This window comes from Crocodylus porosus, unplaced genomic scaffold (assembly GCF_001723895.1).
Source record: "Crocodylus porosus isolate Cpor-Errol unplaced genomic scaffold, CroPor_comp1, whole genome shotgun sequence".
Taxonomy (NCBI): Eukaryota; Metazoa; Chordata; order Crocodylia; family Crocodylidae; genus Crocodylus; species Crocodylus porosus.
In genome coordinates this window covers 2,557,173-2,579,852 of record NW_017728933.1, presented here as the reverse complement: position 1 = coordinate 2,579,852, position 22,680 = coordinate 2,557,173, and positions in this window count along the sequence as shown.

Genomic DNA, 22,680 nt, shown 5'->3' with positions numbered 1-22,680 from the left:
GTGCCCAGCTGCATCCCAGTTTTTTTATTTTTTTTTTACATTTTTTTTTTAAATTAAAAAACAAACAAACAAAAAACCCACCACACCACGTGCCAGGTGCCCCCAGACCCAAACAGAGGCAAGGGTCAGCATGCATGTGTGAGGAACTTGTAGGTCCAATTTTTTTTTTTAAGTGTAGGGCGGGGGGTGGGTAAGAGGTGCTATGGAGGCAAGGTATATGTGCTGACTCCTGGACCCAGAGAGTTGCAAGTTCAAGCATGTGTGTGCTTGTGTCCAGCTCCATACCAGTTTATTTATTTATTTATTTTTAAAATTAAAAACAAAACAAAACAAAACAAAAAAAACCCAAACCCCCCACACCGCATGTGCCATGTGCCCCAGAGGCAAAGGTCCAGGGTGGAAAAGTGCAGGCCTTGGCATGGTACGTTGAACCTGATTTGGGGTTCAGCAAGCCACACCAAGGCCCAGATTTAGGCCCGTGCTTCAATTGGCGCACTCAGCACTCAGTGTGAGGAACTTGTGTGGACAAACTTTTTTTGTTTTTTGTTGTTGTGCTGTTTGAATTTAGGTAGCCGAGCCTGATGCAAGCGACCCTGGAGGCTTTTGTTTTATGCCCTGGGCTGTGCATGATGCTGGCAGGCAAAAAAGGGGATGCCTAGGGCTGCTTCTTTCACAGCACAGGTCCGCCCATCAAGGGTTGTTTTGTTTTGTTTTGTAATGTGGGCCAGAGGTGGGGCAGCGTGTATGTGAGTGTGGTGCTGGGGAGGCAGGGTCATGAGCTTGGGCTGGAGGAAGGCAGTGCCAGTGCTGGACCTGTACTCCATGCTGTGGGGCGGGAGATGAGCTGACCTGGTGCCAGTGTGGCAATACGAGCAAAGCAAGACCAGGTGGTTATCCAGGGGCGATCCATGTTCACGTCCTGTGCTAGGCTCACTGGGCAGAAGGGAGGGTCCAGAGGGTGCGGAGTGGTGCTCTGAATTGGAAACTCTGAGCAAGCTCATCTAAGCTTGCTCCCAGTCAGGCTCTGGGCCCATCTGGTGGAAGCCCTGGAGTCTTGTTCACATAATGGCCAGCTTGCTTGTGAGTTATGGGAGCCCCGTGTCTGGGCACAGGCCCCGGTGTGAAGCGTTGGCTTTTTGGGCCCATCCAAAATGCTGAGTGTGGCCTGTGAATGCACAGCTATGGAGCACTGAAAGGACAGTAAGACCTCAGTCCCTGACTGAGCACATGGGTCTGACATGGGCGGTTTGGACGCAGGGGTAACCCTAAAGAAGAAAGTAAATGGGAGCCGGAGGGAAGCGGCAGTCCAGCACAGCAGGTCTGGGGGCTGGAGGATGTCTGTGCTGTGGCAAGGACCCTGCCAAAACACAGGAGTCCCTTTGGGGCAACTGAGCACCGAACTGTGCATGAAGTAAGGGCTGCCGTCTGCCAGGCCATCTCTGTGCCTTGGAGGCTGAGGGCCAAGAGGGATTTCAGAAATGAGTTGTGTTCCAGATGTGGGGAGACTAGCCCCTTGCAGGTGAAAGGAGGGGGCCAGCAGTGTCAGGTGGTAGCTGTCACTGGGATGAGGGAGTTCCCAGAGTCTGGGTTCAGGCAGGCTGAAGCAGCCATCTGGGGTGAGGAGCCACGCCTGCCCCCACCCCTCTGCAGTGATCGTAGCCATGTGAGCCTCTCCTTCCCCACTGGATGGGCATTGCACACCACACCAGCCTGACTGCTCTCAGAGCAACATGGCCAGGCCATCCTGCCCCTCCCTCCTGCCCTCTCCCTGCAGAGAGCAGCTTGGCAGACACACTGCCAGCACCGGTGCTACCCAGAGAGGAAGAGGTGGATCACAGCGTACAAGGTATCTGCCCCCTGCCCCCCAGCTTGCCTTTGGCCACCCACCCTGGCATACACGACATTCATGGCAGACCAGGTACACACTCATCAGTGAGATTCGCGTGGTTACACACGCAGCCTGCATGCTGAGGTTATGGCCCATGTTACATGCCACCAGAAATGTGAAGCAGGAGGCTGGCAAGTTCGCCGTCTGTCACCAGGATGAGACCAATCCATGGCACCCTCACATGCACTGGCAAGATCCCTGGCTGTTTTCCACCTGGCACGTATTGAAATGGCATGACTCTTGGCACTGGAGGCTCCAGACGCTGTCCGAGTGGCTGCCTGCCCTGAGGCATCGCATGTGTGCTGCCAGGAAAGGGGCATTGGGAGCTAATGAGCATGGCAGTGAGGGGTCCAGCCTCTGCCTCCAAACTATTAGTGCTGGACGCTGCAAGGGAGGGAAGCAGCAGTCAAAAATCCCTGGCCAGACCCACTTCCCTCTCCCTTCCAGCCTCCACTTACTGCAGCTACATCACACCAGCTGAGGCGGGATGGACCTAGCACGTGGCAGCTCTGCTCACCCTGCCACCTTCAGCCTCTGTGCCCTCACACCTCCGCCACCACCCTCTGCCCCCACAGGCAGATTCAACTTTATTGTAGCCCTGGGCAAGGAAAAAATTGGAGGCCCATTATAAAGTCTCAACTTTATGGATTTCAACCCCATTATAAAGTCTCAACAAGCATTAATCAGTGCTTACACAGTGCGTGAATAAATAAAGCACAACATACACAGTCACCATCAATTGCTCAGTTTTGCCAGGCACAAAACACTTGCCTTAGTGAAAGTACTAAGTACATGGGATTACCACCACTGTAGAGCAACCTGAACAGCATGATGTTTTAGTTTAGTGGTCATATTTGACAATTTTTTGGTCTCAGAAGGTTCACGTGTCCAAAAGCTTGCCAGTAACAATTTTTTGGGCAAGTGTTTCATCTCAGAACAGGTGTTGCCTCTACCCAAGAGGTCAGCATTCTTCTCCTTCCACTGCTACCTGTTTCTCACCCTTTGCCTGCCACCATTTGCATGTTCACTGACTGCCATATTGCCTGTCAGCTTCTGGGATAAGCCATCTTCAAACAAACTGGCTCGGAGGCACACTCCAAGTCCTTGTAGATTGGTACCTAGCAGACTGGTCAACCCACCATCTTTTATTAGATCCACTACGAGAGTTGGAAACAATCTTTTTTTGGCAAGCTTTAAGGTACAAACACCCTTGCTCAGGCAAACAGAGCATCTGCAAGCGTTTTGTGCTGTTTTCCAACTCTTTCAGTGGATCGAATAGTGGCAGTTTTACCAGACTGAGCTTACAAGGACAATGGAGCATGCTCCCTGGCCACTTCCATTCTTGATTTGTCTCTTTGTTGGAGGCTCTCCCCTTTTCACAAAGTGTGTTGTTTGACAACACAGCCCTAAATGTTGGCTTGGAAAATCTCTCTCTCTTTCAATGGTAGCAGGAGAAAAAGACTCAGTGACCCAGGTAGGGAAGAGAGACAGAGTTCAAGTCCTTGGTTGACTCTGGAGGTGAGTCTGCTGCAAAGGGGTCCTCGATGGCCAGAGGGGGTCACCAGCAGGACCTCTGGTGCTGGTTCAGATGGAGAGGGCGTCCCAAAGACTTCATTACCCCTTTTTATGGGGCAGACTACCTATGATCTCCAATGGGGAGGGCATGTCCAGGTAAAGTCAGCCCTATTCTAGAGGGTTCCAGATGTTCACACTGAGCATGTGCAGCCTTGGTTCAATGGTGGGTTGTCTAGTTTCTGCAGTAGTCTTTGTCTTCCAAATCTTGAGCCAGGAAGGGTCAATGCAGGGTGATGGTTGGGTTGCTGAGTTGATGGTTCGGTCATTTAGAGGGAGCTATTTTTAGACCTCAAGCACCCGCATTCATTCAGGAACCAATCACATCAGGGGGCACAAGATGGAGGCTTGACATACAAAATGGAAATTTGACATTACTTGACATTAATTTACAGACATAGGCCTAAATTATATAAATTCAACAATTAATAAAGCACAACATGCACAGTCACCATCAATTGCTCAATTTTGCCATGCACAACATAGCACAAAACACTTGCCTTAGTGAAAATACTCAGAGGCATGAGATTGCCACCACTGTAGAGCAACATGAACAGCATGATGTTTTAGTTTAGTGGTCATATGATTACAAAAAAAGGAATACAATATAATACAATATAAAACAGTAAAAATCAATACAAACAACAGAACAGTGTTTACCATATAAAAAGGGGCTTATTACAATAATATAGTATACAAGAACTTAGCTTACTTGTAATCACTTTTAGGGCAGAGAGAAAGTCAGAAATGGTTAGGGGAAGGGGAGGGAATGCATTTTAAAATAAACAAAAAAAAGAAAAACTGGGGTTTTTGTAAAACTGGGGGTTTTGCTACATGCTAGGCACCCCATTTGCTAAGGAGCCTTGCTTCAGACGTGGAGCTTTTAAAATGCTTTGCCCAATTGCTTGGAGTATTTTGTTGGCATCTCTCTGCCCTGTTGCCTTTGCCTCAGGAGCTCTGCTTACTGTCTGGCAGCAGGCACAGACCCGAGCAAATGGTGTCTGCCCCGTGCACAAATCTGGGGGGTACGTGCCCCCCTTCCCCTAGCTTGGGGTGCACAGAGCATCAGGGAGCTGCTCCTCCTCCCACCCCTGGACCCCTGAACAAGCTGCCTGCCTGCATCGCTGTCCTACTCCCTGCCCCAGTTCAAGCCCCCACCCAGCTGGTAAGTGCTATGGCTCCACCCCCAGCTGCCCCAGCCCTGGCCCCCACCCTCAACATGGGGCTTTCCATCTGCCCCCCACCCCCATGCATCCTCTTCCCTTCCACAAACTTACTGCCACACAAAATGAGTTCCTCTCTCCTGGCCCTGCTGGGATACCATGCCAGGCTGCCTGCCTCTTCCTCCTGGGGTATCCATTTCCTTGTTAGAAATGGAATATTGTTAGAAATGGAGTATTGTTAGAAATGCACAGCTTGCATCTTGCACCTGATAAGAAAGAAACACTGCCAAGGACTTTTTTCCTTGCCCAGCCTTGCCGCAGCTTCTGCCGAGCACCTGTCAGCAGTGACAAACGGCAGGTTCAATTTTGGGGGCACCGAATATATCTTACCGTGGTTCAAGCCCCCACCCAGTCTACATGGAAAACAGAAAATGGATGACTAGGGTGTCCAATCAAGAGGTGCTCCCTTTTCTCACAAGCAGTGTCAACACAAAACCCAGATTCATTACAAAACATAAATAAAAGCAAAAGTAATTACTACCTCTAAATTTAGAATACTACAATAGTGGCACACTCTCGGGACTCCTCAGTGGGCTGTTCAGGGGGTCTGCATCCAGTGAGAAAGAAGGGCTCACACCAATGAGCTTCTCCATGGATTTGCGGGACCGCTGGAAGCTTCTAGAGAGTGTAGGTCCTTCTGCATTGCAGAACTGTAGAGCTGATCCTTACTTCCGTGTGTTGGATTTAAGGAGCAAACTGCAGTTTACAGCAGCATCTTGCACCCCAAAGGGTTTAGTCCTAACCGAGCTGGGGCCAGAAAGTGCATGAGAACTCAGACAAAAGCCAGCCAAACAGTAGAAGAGCCTGACGGGCAACTGGGGTCAGGATGCAGAGCTGCAAAGGCAAAATGCGCCAGGCCCAAAACGTGTCCAGCCCAGACAAACAGCAAACATGTATATGGTGCAGCTCAGCAATAAGGCGAACCACGATTGTTGTAAAACAGTGAAAGGGGAACTTGGGCCTGTCCCTGCCTGGGCCTGAATGGATGACAAGAGTGCCGGGCTGTTACCTGGACATATACTCTCAGCGACATGGCTATGAAACAATCAAAATCACAGCACTTGGTTGGGTATCAACTGTGAAATGAACTAAAAAAAAGGCCCAGGCCTCTTTCACTGTGCCTGGACTGGGTGGCAAAAAGCCAACCGGGCCTATACGCCACTGAGGCCTGGCTAAATGATGAGAAGTGCTGAGGCTTCACCCCAGCCCAAATCTGCCACCTGACATGACTGGGATTCAGCCCTGTGCCAGTGGGCTGTAAAACAGCAAAAAAGGGCCCAGGCTTATGGCTGCAGCCTGAACACGTAGTCCCAGCTATTCTGCCACACTGAGGGACCCCAACACAGCGACTGCCAGGACCATTAGGTGACTCCATTACTCTCACGGTGTCATCCCACTCGAGGCCTACATGGCCAGCCCATTCTAGGGAAGGATAAGCTCATGGCATTGTCCCCCTTGAGGCCTGCTTGGCATAAAACAATCAGCAAGACACATACCTGGGGTTCAGCCACACAGCTTCCTTGCATCCAGAAGTAGGGCTTGTGGGTACTGCATTGCAGCTCTGGCCTAGGCCTCAGCCCCGCTCTGTCAGGATCCGAGCAGTGTGCAGGGTCTGAGGCAAATCAGCCTGTGTGGAGCCCTGCCCCTGGATGCAAGGAAGCTGGTGGTGGATTTGGTGGCAGGGAGGTTGGGGGGTGGCAAGCGGCCAGATTCGGCGGGGGGGAAGGGAGAGTGCTGAGTGGCTGGCCAGCCATGAAGCTGGCAGCAGTGTAGAGTCACTGCTGCTGCTCTGCCCGGGTCCACGGGTTCCCCTCCTAGGGATGGCCCTGGCCCTGCCCACTCATCTTGCACCTGAGTTGGTCTCCCCTGGCCTGTAAGCCCGATCCTGGCTGCCTGGCTAAGCACCCTGCCTGCACGTGTGCGGGGCAGATAGGTGCAGGGTACCAGGGCAGCAGGGTTGGGTCTGGTGGTGGTGGCACCCAGAAGGAACTGTTCCCACTGGGACTACCAGGAAGCAATTCTGTCCGTCGTGCCACATCAGGCATGCCACATGCCCAGGGGCAGCAGGACCAACTGCACGAGCCACAGCTCAGACTTCCTCCATGCCTGGGCTGGGTAGGACTGAGGGACCTGCCACAGGCTGGTTTAAATCCTTCAGCCGGCTGTATTTTGCCCACCACTGGACTACAGGTATTATGGCACTGAACTTAACTGACAATACAACTAGAAACCTTGAATCAAACTTGATGCACATGCAGGAATTCTGGCACTACACGTGCAACGAACACACTATTAATGGCATGATCCAGCCATGTACTCCATGAGTTGGTTCCTGCTTCTTGACGAATCAGATCATTGACTCGTACACTCAGCTCCAACAGGGAATATTCCCCAATGCAAGTGAAGTTCCTTGCCCTTTATGCCAAAAGACACAAAGGCCAATTGTTTAGAATTACATTTTCAAATGCCCCAGATGAGAGAAGTGCCAGGAGGGAAAGCTTCAATGAATAGAAATTCAGGGCTAATTCATATTTAGGAAATGCAAAAGCTGTCCTCTTAAATCAAGCTGAAACACAAGCATCACATAAAGTGCTTACTTCAGCAGAGTACCACTGAAATGCTAAGCGTTAGTGAACGGCGGGCTTACTTATTCAACTCATCAACTATTGGCACCGGCAGAATTCTATTACCAGAGAGTTAAGATGAAATTTAATTCAGATTTGTAGTGGTTTGCACTCACGGAGCTCCAATTGGAGCGCAACTTATTTTCAGTGAGAGAATGAAGGTCCAACTTCATTCTAGGCTGTCACTTTGCTCAAGTCAGCCGAGTCACACAAGTGATAACATTATCACACGCTTTTCAGCATGTGATGACTTTCTATTTATACTAGCCAATTGCCCATCAAGAATGGTGGGGCAGAGGGCAGGGCAGGGATGGGCCACCCACCACTCCCACCACCTATGCCTCCAAGGAACGGGGTGGGCGGGGAAAGATTGCACACGGTGGCCGCCAACACCACCCACTGTCTGGCGTTGCTGCCACTCTGCATCTGGCCGCACACAACTCCCCCCCTCCCCACACGTCTGGCCCCGTGCACCACCCCCTACACTGTGGTGGTCCTGTGCCAACCCCCTCCTGCCACTCCACGTCCAGGCCCATGGCTCCGCCCACCATTCTGTGTCCAGCCCCGTGCCCAGAGTGGTGCACACTGTACTCACCCACTTTCTGCACATGGACACACACAAACACACTCTCCCAACCATGAACACTGACACATGCACACACACTCATGCATGCACATGTATTGACATATGCACACGCAGACACACGCACACAAACGGGTGCACACTCTAGTCACTCTCTGCACATAGACACAAACAGAGTCTCCCTCCTGCCATGAACACAGACACATGCATACATGCAGACACACATGCAGACTCACTTACTTTGCACATGGACGCACAGACACAAACACAGTCTGGCTGCCATGACCAATCCCCCGCCCCACCTCAATGCCACTCCCACCCGCACCCATGCCACCCCTGTCCCTGTTGGTGACCCTCACTCCCAACCCGCAGTCCCCTGGCACTGCCAGTGTCCCCTGAACTCTGAGCCCACAGTCCCCTGCCCCCACCCTAGTGGCCCACACCCCCAAGCCACAGCCCCCTCAGCTCTGCAGCTTCCCCTTACTCCCATCCCACTGTCCCTCACCTCACCAAACTTCAGTACCCTGCTCCCCTGGGCCCTGATGTTGCCCCTCACTCCTGACCCATAACCCCTCAGCCCCTGTCCCTGCTGGTGCCCTCACTCCCAAGCCGAAGCCCCCTGGCACTGCCAGTGCCCCCCACACTGAATCCAGAGACCCCAGCCCCCACCCCATTTCCCCTCACTCTTGAACCACAGCCCCCTGCCTCACCAGTCCTACTGGAGGGGCCCCAGCTGTTCCTATCCTGACTGAGCTGGAGTGCGGTGGCTCTATTTTGGCTCTATTCAAGAGTAAATTGGATGCTTATCTTGCTGGGATCCTATGAGCCCAGCTGACTTCCTGCCCTTTGGGCGCTGGGCTGGACTCGATGATCTCCCGAGGTCCCTTCCAGCCCTGATGTCTATGAAATCTATTTCACACAGGCAACATGGGCTGGAGGGAAGAGGAGGGGAGGCTTGTAGCATCCCCACCCTGGGATAGGGCTGCAGTGCCCTGCAGGCAGCCGGGCCAGGGCCCCCTCCCCCTTCCCTTCCTCTTCTTCCTCCCCCTCTCCCCAGGCAGGTTCTGGCCACAGAGCTCCCCACTTCCCTCTTTCCCCACCCCTTTCCCTGTTGGAGAACAGGCAACCCTCCCTTCCTCCCTGCCCTGTTGCAGCTGCAGCCCCCAGTCCCCCTGCCCTGCTTCACCCACCACTGGACTATAGGTATTATGGCACTGAACTTAACTGACAATACAACTAGAAACCTTGAATCAAACTTGATGCACGTGCAGGAATTCTGGCACTACACCTGCAACGAACACACTATTAATGGCATGATCCAGCCATGTACTCCATGAGGGTTTTTATGTACTCTGGGGGTGGGAGCAGGGGGAGGCAATTGGAGCTAGCAGGGCGTACCACCTCTGCAGTGGCAGGCAGGTCCGTGTGTGCTGTCTGATGCCCAGCTCCCACCCCCGGAGCAAAAGGCAATCCTGGACAGCCCACCCGGATGGCGATCAGAGGGCTTAAAAAGAGCGAGGACATGTCGGGGAAACATGGAAACCCTGTCTCGGCGCCAAATGCACACTTGAGCAAAAGTGTTATGGACAGACAGACGCAGACAGTCAGACTCCTGCTGTACCAGTTTCATTTCCCTAACTAAGGAAGCTACTCGGGATGTCAATATGCATTTGGTCTGGCAGGCCAATAGCAATGCAAATGGCCATCAGTGCCCGATGCACTCTTTGGTACAGCAAGCGCTCCCCTATTCTTCAGTACCTGCCATTTGGAGCATCCTGTTCCATTCTAAGGTCAGCCTTTTCTTTATAGGCAAAGCTGCAACAGTACTACTTTCTAGCAGAATTAATACAAGATTAAAAGACCTAGATTTTGGAAAGGTCTAAATACCTTTTACAAAGCTGGGCCTAAGAGATCTGTGACCAGCTGATAGCTCCATGATCTGTAGCAGTAGCTTACATGGCAAAGCCTTTAATCCAAAGTGCTCTGTGTTTTTTCAATCTATATAATTTGTTCATGCTGGAGACATTAGACAGAAAAATTGGAAGTGGTTAACAGGCATAAGTAGTCATTGACCATTTGACCATCTTCTGCACAGAGCCGTGATATAAACCTAGTGCCCTTCAGCTTCTCAGAGGGTAGATGGCAGCACTTGAACAGGCACCTTCAAAAGCTATGTTGCATTGGGAAGAGGTAGCTTTTACAATGTGTTCTTTAAATGCCACACTTACAGCAGGGAGAGATGTTTAAACTTTTTTGTTTTTTTTTTTTTTACATAGGACAGAGCATGACGACATCGCTCAGCAACAGTCTCACTTCACCTACAAGCTTTGCTCCAAAACAAAACAGCCAGCGGGAGCATCCATTTAGAAGCAGGAAAGATCCTGAATGTAGGATAGTCAAAGCACCAGTGGGTTAAAGCTGTGTATGTGTGTGTACACACACACACACACACACACACACACACACACACACACACACACGGCTGTGTAACCTGGGCACAGCTGAAGTATGCTTCTTAAATCGGGGCAGGAGCTCAATGGCACATCTTTGCCATTCAATTCCTTTCATTTTTTCATTAGAAAATTCAACAAGGGGATCCACATTTGCCATGCCCCGATTCCAGCTGCCTATGACCGGAACGATATGGGAATCTTGATGCTTCACCGTTTTGAGCCTCCAATTAGATCAGTTAGGATGCTCCCCATTCATCTCACCTCTCTTACCCATGTAGTAGGATCCATCCCCTGCCTCAGTTCAAATCTGAGGCCTCACAGCAGAGAACTTTAGGAATGTTGTTTTCCCATCTGGAGGGAGCTGAGAGGCGGGGAAAGATATTTAAAGCAACTAAGATGCTCCATGTATAGAGCTTTCTCTTTAGGTCATTGACAGATATGGACAGGACCATAACAGGAGTGCCAACCACAGGATGGGGTAGTGACCCTATGGAATGGGTCTATAGGTCTACCTATAAAAGATGACACTTGAATTCCCTGCCTATAAAAGAAGACAATTGGAGGCCTTCTCTGTTAGCTGACAGGTTCCCACAAGGCCTGCTGCTCTACTTTCTGGAGCGGGCAGCTCACTTGCTCTACTGCAAGGAAATAAAATACAGAGTGTTTGGCCACTTGACAAGGAAGTTGAGATAAGGGAGGTTCATGGAGCCAAAGTGGCACTCCTGTTTCACTTGGAAAAAAGCAATCAATATTTCAGATCCTTTCAGACACTTGCAGATAAGACGAATGCCTTTGATTTCCACCAGACTCAGACAGGTGGGAAACAAAACTTTAATGCGTTTTTCAACCTGCTGGTTTGGAAAGCAATGGCTGGACTTGGCGGGCACCCTCACAAGGACAAACACTTTCACTGACTGTGAGGCGAATGGCTCTGGCCTACTGCACCAGGCAGCCTGTTACAGTGAGGTGTTTATCACAGAATCATACAAAAGGAGGCTGGAAGGGACTGCAGGAGGTCAAAGCCAGCCCCAACCTACATCATCCCAGCCAAGGCTTTGTCTAGCCAGGTTTTGAAAACCTCCAAGGAAGGTTGGAGGAGCTTCCACCACCTCTCTGGTAACCTGGTCCAGTGTTTTACTACCCTCCGAGTGATAAAATTCTTCCTACTAACCTGAATTTACCCTGCTGCAACTTGAGCCCATTGCTCCTTGTTCTGTCATCTGCCACCACTGAGAACAGCCCGGCTCCATCCTCTTTCGAACCCCTCTGTGGGGATTTGAAAGCTGCTATTAAGTCCTCTCTCCATCTACTCTTTTCTAGACCAAATAAGTCCTCAGTCTTTCTTCATAAGTTACGTCCCCCAGCCCCCATGCCATTTTTGTCACCCTCTGATGGACTCTCTTCAATTGGTCCATATTCTTTCTGTGCAGGGGGGGCCCAAAACTTAACACAGTACTCCACATGTGGCCTCACCAGTGCTAAATAGAGGGGAAGAATGGCTTCCCTTGACCTACTGGCAACACACCTACCAATGCAGCCCAGCCCAATGTAGCCTTCTTGGCAACAAGGACATGCTGCAGGCTCCTATTCAGCTTCTTGTCCACTGTCACGCCCAGGGCCTTTTCTTTAGGGTTGCTGCAGTCCCCAGCCTGTACCACTGCACAAGATTGTTCTGGATTTGGCACTTTTCCCTTTTGAATCTCATGAGATTTCTTTTGGCCCAGTCCAGCAATTTGACTTGGTCTCTCTGACTCCTAGCCATACCCTCCCTGAAGCTCAACATCATCTGGAAACTTGCTGAGGGTGAACTCTGTGCCATTTTCCAGGTCGCTGACAAAGACATCGAACAAAACCGGCCCCGAGATTGAGGGACCAAACCCTGGGGCTCCGTGCTTCACACCGCCTGCCAACGAGAAATCAAGCCAGTGCTCTCAGAGCTACTCTCTGTTTGTGGGGACATAGGGGGAGTCAGAAAAGGAGTCAGTTTGCCAGCAGAAGTAGGTGAGCTGGAATAATAAAAGTCTTGCCTATCGTGTGCTATTTATCCAGATTCCTCTGTTCAGCTACCTTTGTGGCTGCCCCCTCATGGCTGGAAGGGAAACAAATGGCTAGTACGGGTAAAACCCAAGATGGGTTTTTGCCCAACATGGGGCACATTGCTCTAAATTGGGAAAGCACCTCAACTATAAAATGCAAATGGTGCATGCCTACAGATAAGAGATCTCATCAAAGTCTAACTCCCTAACTATCTTAAATTCATTTCTTTACACCATAGTTCCAGGGGGCAGGAGGTACCATAATTCCCAACTTACAGAGAGAGAAAAGTATTTCTTCCCTAGTGTACTCAGAGACAATGGCCTTCCCCTTTTTGTTTTCCTTGGAAGCACTAACTGGGCCCAGCCTTACTTTACATGGAAAATGAAGCGAGATCCCAATCCCTGATGGCATCTCTGTTGGTGAGATGTTTCATTTCCCATTCATTAGCATGTTCACATACTTGTCAAGGTTAATTCTGTGGAGAAACAAATGTCTCAGTCACCAATATGCTTCACGTCTCCTTGGCACACAATGAGGAATAGGAGGAAAGGAACAAACTACACAGAGCTCCCCCATCGCCACAATGAAACTCATGCTACCCCTCAATGTCTGGGGAGCAAGGGGGCTGTTTGTCACCAGGGTGTCATGGTCAATACAGCTAAGGTGATAAATAACAAACTTAATGGATACTATTGACAGTGGCTGTCTTCATTAATGAAAATATCTCCATCTCGGAGAAAGGAAATCTCTCCCACTCCACTATTTTTCCGTTTCAAAACTTCATTTAGCTTAGAACCAAGAAACAAGCTTGCTCTCAGCCCACCTGGGGCCCCTAGCCAACAAACAAGCATGCGGCACCTTGTCAATCTGTCTGCTGTCAGAGGACAACGAGGTTGCCAATCATAGAAACTGCCACGAGACAGATCGGAGGCGGTGCTGACAGGGCCATGTTTGGGCGCGTGGCTCTGCAGCAGAGGGTGGGGATGCGGTTGCAAAGCTTTCAAGAGTGCAGACTGAGGTGTGTTGGAAGAGAGAGGAGGAGGAAGGCCATCTACGTCCCCTGAGAGAAAGGTGGCCCTTTTGGAGAAAGTACCTGGCTGCGATTCATTAGATCTGGATGCAGCTCTTGACTTTATGTGACCAAGACTATGTCCAGCAGCTGAGAATTAAATAGACGTGCTGGTTATCAATGCACAACAAGAGATTTAATCTCTTGAGGCCTCCGCTTCAAGTCTTTAAAATATGGATGACAAAGCTTTCTTCTCCCCACCCCTTGCTTTGTCAGTTCTGCATGTTTTGCAAGGAAATTGTTTGCACAGTCGCTCTGTGTCTGTGTCACTTCACACAACAGAACTCCCATCTCTGCCCATCTTGCCTTCAGGCCACAACACTAATAAAGGGGAGCAGAGCAGGGCTTTATGTGGCTCTTGGGCTACCCAGGTAGCAAGAGCCCAAAGCTGCTTAAATAATAAATCTGCATTGTTTTCATCATCAGACAATGACGTTGTCATGCACAAGGCTTTTTGCCCATCTAACCTCCCTGTTTCATGTACCTGTGCACTTTGTAAATGCTTCTACAGGTTTAATTGTAAAGAAATCTAATGATCTTAATTTACTTCCTCCAAAAAGAGAAGAGTAAACCATATGCTTAATTATAAGCTTGCCACATTGGGCAGCTATAACTAATGAGTCAGGGAATCATGCCATAGGCCTCAAGCAACCTTTTATTACTCCTGAGGTACCCGAACACTGCGAGCAGTTTAGAGCCAGTCACTTCCTATTAGCATTAGGATCAGAAGTGCCTATCTAAGGCATTCATCATCGAATGCTACGGCACTAAGACTTTTAATTACACACGATGCATACCATCTACCTGGATTGTGCACAGAAATAATCTTCTTGGGACTAGAGAGGAGCTGGTCTTGGTTTGTTCACACTGTTTTGTTTAATTCAGGGATGGGTCAATACCAGAACCGTTTGTCATGGGCATCTCAATCCCAACTCTGCAGCTAGCTCCTAATGGGATGAAAGAAGCTCTGGACTGCAAGTCATTAAGGCACCAATGCATTCCAGTGGACAGGGAAGTGGCTTAGATCCTGGGAAACTGGCAGTCTCATCTCACCTCTCTCACTCATCCCTGTATGACCTTGGGCTCTTACACTCACTATATCTTTATATTGTCCCACTCAGTGGAATTGACCATCTCCACCCTATAATGATGCAAGCAGAAACGGGTTCTGGGTTCTTATCACAATTTGGTGTCTCGGGGCAGTTTATGCTGCTCTTTATTTTCTGAGAAGTAGCTAATATTTGGAGATACTGTTAAGCCGTGCAAGTGAGGAGGACTTGTGAAGTTGCACATGTGACAACTTCTTCTTCCTAGTAACACCATTACTTTTTGTGGGAAGTGACAAAGGCTCCAGAGCTGAGTTTAAAGAGGACAATCTTGGTGGAAGAGTTTGTGCAATGGAGTTTGAATGAATGCCCTTGGCTGGAGGCAGGAGAGAATTTCAGGTCTGCGTAGTAACGCAGCTCCCTCCCAGCATACCAGATGCCAAAAGTGTGCTGGGCAACTGCTCTCTGAGTTGGCATGCAGGACCTTCTGAACTTCACCTTGTCCCATGTCAGCTCCTCCACAGAAACAAAGTATGCAGGGGGTGGGCTGAAGAAGGAGCTTTTGTCAAAAAGGCCAGCGGAGGAATTCCTCTGCTTCGTGGTGTTGGGGCAAGGAACCAACTTCCCACACTTTCTTACGCAACAGACCATGAGAAGCATACCAAGCCCAGAAGGTACCCCGAGAATCACAGGGGCTTGTAAGAAGGCAGGCAATGCTTATGTGGGCATTAACCCCTCATTCCTCACAAAACCCAAAGATGTTTAACTGTGGGATTTCTGGGACATTGTTAGTATTATTATTCTTTGTAAAAATGGAATGGCAGTTTGCACCAAACAAGGAGGCAATGGATATTTCTTCCACCTCTGAGATAGCTCTAAAGGGAGCCAAGCAGTTTCTCCAATTCCAGCGTCCTCTTACACACAAACAATGGCTGGGGCAAAGGCTTTCCGTGAAGTCCTTTTCTCTAGTGCCGCAGAGAGCCACAGCTCTCGTTAAGCAAGATTAGGAAGGCTGACCTCTAGAATGATCTCAGCAGAGAGGGAAAAAAAATAGATAAGAGAAGACTGGATGCACATAAAATGGTTAGAGAAAGGCACATGAGAAGTGCTTGACTTACAAAGTGGCTAGTCACAGTGCCTATGGGAAGGAAAAAGTCAGGGTGATCAATAGTGAGGGTCATCCTCAGCCCAGGACAGAAATCTCACATTTCTGGAAGCCAACAGTGAGGTTTCTTTGTGCACTTTGAAGACCGAAGCCCCTAAGCTCATGACCAAATCTGAAAGGAGAGCCAGCCTATCATTTTCTTTCTGGTCTAAAATAAAATCAGAAGTCCTTTCCCAAATCCTTCTGCTCACATTTCCCAGACTTCCTGTTATTTTTAGCAGCACCTTTCTCCTCCTGCCCTTGCTCCCAGTGCACAGGTCCTGGGTTAATTCCTAGGTGAGGAGAGAGATTTGTTTCTGTGCAAACGGTCGCGAGAGACAGGAGAGGTGCACGGCTGGCGGTTGCTGGCATAACGACACTGGCTTTTCACGGACCTGTTCTGATTTACATCGGCTAAGGCTCTGACCTTACTGTTTAAAGCCCAATCTCTCAGCTGGTATTTGCTCAAGGCCATATAGCAGTAGCTTTTCTTATTCAGAGTACTGCTTGAGTACTCCCACTGAAAACAATGCGGAGTGCAAAAGACACTGCTCAATGTAAAGCCCTGATCTTTAAAGGATGATGGATTTAGAGGCCTGAATGTTTCTTAGGATCTGGGTCTAAGTTGTGGCTGTCTATTCCTTGTATTCTTAAGGTCTAGGCTTGCTAAATATTTCTATTTGGCTTGTCAGTCAGGAAGTACTTCCAATTAAATCAATTGGCTGGATTTTCTGCTGCCCTGCACTTTGGGCAGTCATCTTCACTTGTGCAAATGAAGACAAAGTGATTAGAAACTGCTACCACCAGAGCGAGGGCGTGAAAACATGTTTGGATCGCATTATACATTCACTTTGCACATGGTGAAATGGACAGAAGGTGTCTATTAGGCAGAGGTGGATTAAGGTGTGCTGGGACCAAACACAAAATTGGAGACCCTCTTCCCCCCATGGGAGCTGGGCTGAGGTGGACCCTGTCAGGCTGGGGGGGCACATGCCCACCTCTTCTCCCTGCTCCTCACCCCAGCCATGGCCGAATGTACACACACAGGGGCAGACACAGGCACACGCAATCTACTCTCATTCTCTGCATATGGACACAGGCAGAAGCACACTTTCCCTACCATGATGCATACACACACTTTCTTCTCACAGGACCTCCCCCCTTTCCCTGGGTGAGCAGGCAGCAGCACTGGGAGGGGTGGGTATGGGGAGGGCTAAAATGAATTTTGGAAGGCTATAGCCCTCAAGGTCCTCCTACCGCTATCATCTGCAAGCGCTATCAGCTTGGCCCCAACCATCCGCCTCCCAGGTGGGGCATGGCATTCCTGGCCCTTGGTGGAGGGGCCTCACTTCCAGCTCCCAGGGAAGCAAATGCAAAAGCCACAGTTTTAAACTTGGCACAGAGTCTAAAACCTCACCACCTCCCTGGTGTTGAGGATCCCAGGGCCCTGAACTAGTAGAGGCCCCTTGGCTATAGAAAAGCCTATCAGTTACTTCTCTGTGCCTTGAGATATCTGTATTTTCTCAGTTCATAGGTCTTTTTTAAAAATGTTAGTCTTCATTTCTTCTAGCTCTTATCCATTTCTCTTTTTCTGACACAGCACAGCCTGTGGTTCCTATCTCAGCATGTGTCATCACCTGCTATAAAATTTCAATTTAAAAAAGTGCTAATCTGAATATTTAAGATCCACTGAGCCCAAGTCTTGTCTCCGTTTCATCAGGACATCAGATTAAGTGCAAGAGCTCACAGGGTTTCTTTCCAATATTTATACCCTGGCCCACTGCTGCTGAAATTTTCATTCAGAGATCATAAAGGCAAAAGCAAACAGTTTTGTAAATGGGGAGTGTGTTCACCAAAAACGAGGGGGAAAAAAGCCTAACCCACCTCGATTCTGCTCTGAGTCTCAGCAGTAGACATATATATTTTATCGTTCTTTTGTCTCTGCTGGCTCTCCAACGAGAAATCCACGAGAGACAAGTCAATCAGCTGTTCTCTCGGAGGCGATAATCTGCCCACGGACTGCCCTACAAGCCATCATCATTGTAAAAAGCTCTTCTTCGAAACGCTGTAGATAATTCGTTCTGTTCTTCAAGTGCATTGTGCATTATTCCCGGGTTCATGACAAACATCCCCAAAGAAAGACTCAGAGTATAGAACATTGTTCGCTCCTTACCGTCACATTGAGTATTCTCTGAAGAGCTCTTAAAGTATTCATACAATGCTGTGAAGCATTTCCCAGGCAGCCTTTACATATCAGTGACTTACAGACACCCATTTTCTTTCAAGTGTCTTACCCATTCTTGAGATTTCAGGTCACAAGATTATTTTAGTTTTCCATGAGTTAGTGTAAATTTCTTTTGAATTTGTGGGGACGTACTTATTTATCCATTGACTGATTGCTTACAACGTACTAGTTATTTCTGATTATGTGCCTCTGATCAAACAAACAACTATCTGCCTTGCATGCTTAAGTGACAGTTCAAATTCTGTCTCCCCTACTGCCTATGGATTACACTCATTCCAGTGCAGAGACCTGCACAGAGCCGGAGCGTTACTTCAGTTCTATTTGAGCGCTAAGATCTCATCAGATGTTTTCAAGCGGCTTGCTTTACATATGGATCTAAGGAGGAGACAGGTGATGCTTAGTTATGTGCTGGCCATCTCCATATAATTTGACCCTTGACGCTTACGTTAGCTACTGAAATAATCTCACCATCATACTGTCCTCTATTTTTCACCTTCTCTTCATGGTGATGTCATCCTAACTCGCTCTGAACCATCAAAGGGATGCAAAGGCGTGGATCTTGACATCCTGCAAGGGATCCAGACTAATAGAGTCATAAACCAGAAGTTCATTTGCATAGACAGTTTCTGCAACTAGGCAGCCTGTCTGAAGAAACTGAGTGTTGGAGCTATATTGCCCCAAATTGGGATGGCACTCCCAGAATTGTTTCTAATCTACATTTTGCTCAAAATGCTTTCTGACTGTATGACGGTGTTCATTTGGTATATCTCAGGAAGACTGAATTAGTAGCTAATTTGGTGTAGCAGCCCCACTGAACTCGCTTGTTTGCTTGACCCCTTTTGCTCATTGGTGCCAGTGGGACAAGCTGTAACTACTGTCAATCAGCAGCCTGCTGTGCCTTCCAACTGTTCAGGTTAAAAACCAGTGTTACAACTGAGGTCCTCACCCAAGGCAGTTATTTTCCAAGGGACATATGACTGGCTATTACAACTCCAGCTGAAGCACCTGGGCAACTCCCCATAGCATTTTCAACAGATAGTCTACTATTTAAATTACCAGTAAAAACTGGGGACAGTCCACATATGCCAAGAAACAGCATTCCCTGCATTCAAAACCTCACAATCCAAGCAAACAACACAGATGGACAAAGGTTGCAAGGAAGAAAGAATGATTATCTCTACCTCACAGGTGGAACAGTAATACACAGAGGTGAAGTAAGATGTCCAAGGCTACAAAAAGTGTCTGTGAAACAGCAAAGACCTGGGTCCCTGTCCTAACCCAAGGGCCAGCCTTTGCCTCAATTGAGGAATACCCTCCTAAAGTTACAAAGACGACACAGATTCCCAGAAATAGCGACATACATGAGTATGCAAGACCAAGCAAAGAACAAAGAGTAATTATTGTAATATTCCACCTCTGACACACTGAGGGGAGAATTCAGAGAGGTACTATGAGAAGACAAAGACAAACTCTACTGACTTTGAACAAGAGAGCGTCTCCTTTATCACAAAGGATCAGCATCCCTCTTGTGCATTGGAGAAAATTCATCTCAAAAGATGAATAATCCATCATGTACAGGAAAACAAATGGTTGAATTCCTGGAACAGCCATTCAAAACTAACTTGCCAGGCTAAGGAGGGAGGACCTGACAGAAGGCATTGCTTTAAGGGGCTGGGAAGCATAAGTAGGTGCTCTGACTCAAGTTTTTCCCACTGGGAATTCTACTCCAGGGGTGCAGAGAAGGCTAAATAGCAGGTATTTCCATTGTTTAAGCAAGCTGGAGCAGGATTATGCTGTTATTTCTAGTCAAATCTCAAAATAGGTTGGATCCTGGGACCTGAAGTCTGAGCAGAAAGAGTTTTGCAGCCCAAAACTGGAACCGAAGCTCAGGGCATAGGACCTTCTACAGGTCTAAATCAGTGTAACTCCCTCCAATAGACAGATATCAGATTCTGGTTTCTTCTGGACTACACCAGAAAAAGGTCTTGTGGCAGGGCCAGCACAGTTGCTGCACCTCTGGATTTACAGGAAGCACAGACCCCGTTGCAGCTGGTGCCGGCACGTATGCCGGAAATCAAGGAGCATTCAGTTCCAGCATGGGCATGCTTTGTGCGTGCATGCCTACACTGATTTGTGAGCCCACCTCCTCCAGGAAATTTAAAGGAACACCGAGATGACCACAGCCTGGAACTTGAAGTTGTTTCCCAGCAGTGGCCAGAATGTTGAGGGAGACTATATGGCCTCAAAGGGCAATTGGTGGTGACGTTTGCCAGAAAGGCTGACACCGAGAGGTGACTCTTAAGAGTCACACAAACTCACCTGAGTGAGGCTGGTGGGACCCAAATGGCAGCGAATCTAGCTGGAGTTCCATTGGACCTGAAAGACAAGGAGAAACAAGAGAAAACTGACTGAAGAGCAGGAGTTGCAGCAGCCGCTTCTCCTGTTTTCCTTATTGAGAGAGTGCTTTAAGTTGGACTCTCACAGTTGGACACATTATTAAAAGCAAAAGAACCTCTGGTGTTGCCAAAGTGGAATAGTCAAGGCCAGAGAAAGCATTTTTAATGTCAAACATCTGTGAACCTACCGGTTGGTGCTAGGCAGGGTGTAGGGGAGGTAGAGCCCCATATTTGCATGCCAAGAGCTGGGACAACCACATACCACTGAATTGGACATTAAACATCCCTTAAAATATCATCCCTTAAAACATCCCTTAAAATATCAAGAGTCATCAAAGTCATGGCAGGTGAGAAATTTTGGTGGTCCTGGTAGTTCTGTTTGAGGGCAAGCTGTCAACCTGTAAAATGGAAGACAGCCCTGCCTGTGTCGGGAAACCTAAGAGAAGAGCCAAAAATAGACACAGAAAGTTATAGCACTCTATAGAACCCTAAGCTCTGGGTCCAGATCCTGGAGCAAAATACTGTTCCCATATAGAGAAGTGAGGCATTAAGATAGAGATTAATTTCTCCTGAATCCCACAAAGAGTCAACAGCAGAGCCAGAAATGTAAACTTCTGAGTGCCAGCATGGTGCCTTACCCAAATACAGTACCTTCTATTTCTTTTTCAAAAAGATTGTTACAGTGCTCAACAGAGTTCTGGTTTTGGTCATTAACAAAATTTTTTGTATTTAGTGTAAAGGTAATCTGAAGGCATGCTGATGTTTGCTCTCTCTCCTCTGAAAAAAAAATAAGTCTTAGATTTTTCACGGTACAAAACATCTGTTTTGCTTGAACAAATACATTTCTACCTAGGATCCAGCTCCATAATTCCTGGCTGATAAAATGGCATAGATGATAGTAGATAGCATGCACATTATGGCATTGCACTTTGTCAGTTTTCTGAAGAAAGGGATTTTTGTGAACCTCCCTGTATACGATCCTTGGAAACACTTCTAGAAAACAAACTTCAGGTGGCCAAATGCTTGCAAGCTCTTGAGCAGCAAGTCAATCTTCTGCTAGGAAAATGGGATACAAAAACTGTTTTTTTACCTACTTTTTCTGGAACATTATGTAACCCAGGTACACCCAAGGATGTGTCCTATTCTCAATAGTATGGGATGGGTAGACAGGAGGGGGTGCTGTGAGAGGGATGTGATTGGCCCTTTTAAAGTGCTCTGCAGCCTTGCGCTTGTGTCAGGTCATGGATGTAGAGAGCTTTCAGGGGCCAGATCCTAAGGTGCAGAGGGAAGTGCCCATGAAAATGGACACTTCCCTCTGCACCTTAGGAGACCACTAAAGCACTGGAACAGGCTATCCAGAGAGGTGGTAGAATCTCTACCCTTGGAGGTTTTTAAGACTCAGCTAGAGAAAGTCTTTGCTGGGACAAAATAGTTGGGGATGGTCCTGTTTTCAGCAGGAGATTGGACTAGATGACTTCCTGGGGTCCCTTCCAACCCTAATTTTCTATGTTTCCATGATTCAAAGTACACTAGCAGTCCAGGAATTTTAGCTAGAGGGAAACAGCAGTCGCAGACTGGATCAGACAAATAGATCTCGTATTTGGTATTCTTCCACAGCATAGGGTACAAGATCTCCCATGGATGAAAATAATTGGGATCCTCATTCCTTGTTACTGCCTGAAAATATACTGTGAATTACAAGCCTGCTTTGGCAGGTAGATAGACAAGAGCAGTGGAGGCCAACCTTTTTGGTCGGTGTGCCACAAATGAGCCCCACACCCTCCCCAAGTGCCATTCCAGTCCCCTTCTTCTGCCCAATCTGCTTTTCTTTCTGCTCCCAGGCCTGTGCTCCATGTCTGATCTTTTGCTTTGCTTTCTGCTTTCTGCACCGTCTGCTGCTGTGCTGCCTGTCACCTCCCCAATTTATTGTATGCCACACACAGCTTCCTGGGCCTGACAGGGTGTGACAGAGGGTACCTGTGGCACAGGTTGACCAGCCCTGGATTAGAAAACTAACACCATCCCTATGGTGACAATCAGGGACAAGATAACTGTTCTCAGGAATGACAGAAGGTAGGGCAGGGTGGTACCTTAAAGACTGACTAATTCAGAGAGGCATGGGATTTTGTAGGCAGTAACAACTACTTCATTGGGTGCTAAAGACTGGTGGAAAGAAAAGAATTTATATCAAAGGGAAAGGAAAGGGCAATGTAGATAAGCCAGCACGGGTTTGTTGTGGGTAGGTCTTGTTTGACCAATCTCATTTCCTTCTATGACCAGGTGACCTATCACCTGGAAGAGGGAGATGATATTGATGTCATATATCTTGACTTCAAAAAAGCTTTTGATCTGGTATCCCATGATCACCTCTTGGCCAAACTGGCCAGTTGTGGCCTTGGC